Below are 771 nucleotides of genomic sequence, written 5' to 3'. Positions count from 1 at the left end.
GAACATTTTTCCGTTTGAAAACCTGCTCAGTGGTCCTGGCTGGTGTGCTCTCAAACTTCTGCTCAGGTATGTCTTCATTCTAACATTTTGTTTCTTCACTGCCCACGTTTTAAACCCATTTTTTTTGTCATTTTCAGAATTTTGAGAGAGAAGTAGCAGCAGTTCTTACAATTTTTATGCACTGTTTATTTTTGAGACAAATTAGATTTTGACTGTTAGGCAGAGCTTGAAGAGAGGACACGAACAGGACACAACCAATGGCTGTCAGAACTGCCATTGTACACAAATGTGCACAGGGTTTGCATTGACCAGCTGCAGCGGGATACACTTGGCTAGCTTTGAAAACCAAACTTTGTCTTCTACTTGTGGTGTATTCATCTTGATATGGTTGCTTTTCAAGAAGGAGGACGATTTCTGAGAATTTCAGCTCCCAAGCTGTTCGTTAGTCTGATGAAAATCTTGGTGTCAAGTGGTCCTATGCGATATCCTCTGCTCCTGTTGCATACATCAAGCTTCACATCCAGACTTTTGCTCCAGCAATAAATCTTTCCTGCCCTGCGATGGACTGACACCAGTCTCTGCTTGTTGCTTTTTTCTTCCCCCTGGATTTCAGTTTTTTATGACTCTGTTACTTTGGCTGAAATCTCTGGTGTTCTCTTTTGGCCCATGTTCTTCTGCAGATGGAAAAAATCCACGTGAGGCACAGTGCCTGTACTGCAGTGGTGGTCACATCCGTGTGTTTGCCGTGCTGTCCCAGCTAGTGACACATGT

Source organism: Centrocercus urophasianus, unplaced genomic scaffold, assembly GCF_019232065.1.
Source record: "Centrocercus urophasianus isolate 14NV4802_14NV808 unplaced genomic scaffold, USGS_Curo_1.0 seq_15, whole genome shotgun sequence".
NCBI lineage: Eukaryota > Metazoa > Chordata > Aves > Galliformes > Phasianidae > Centrocercus > Centrocercus urophasianus.
The sequence above is the reverse complement of the archived record's forward strand: the minus strand, read 5'-3'. Positions refer to the sequence as shown.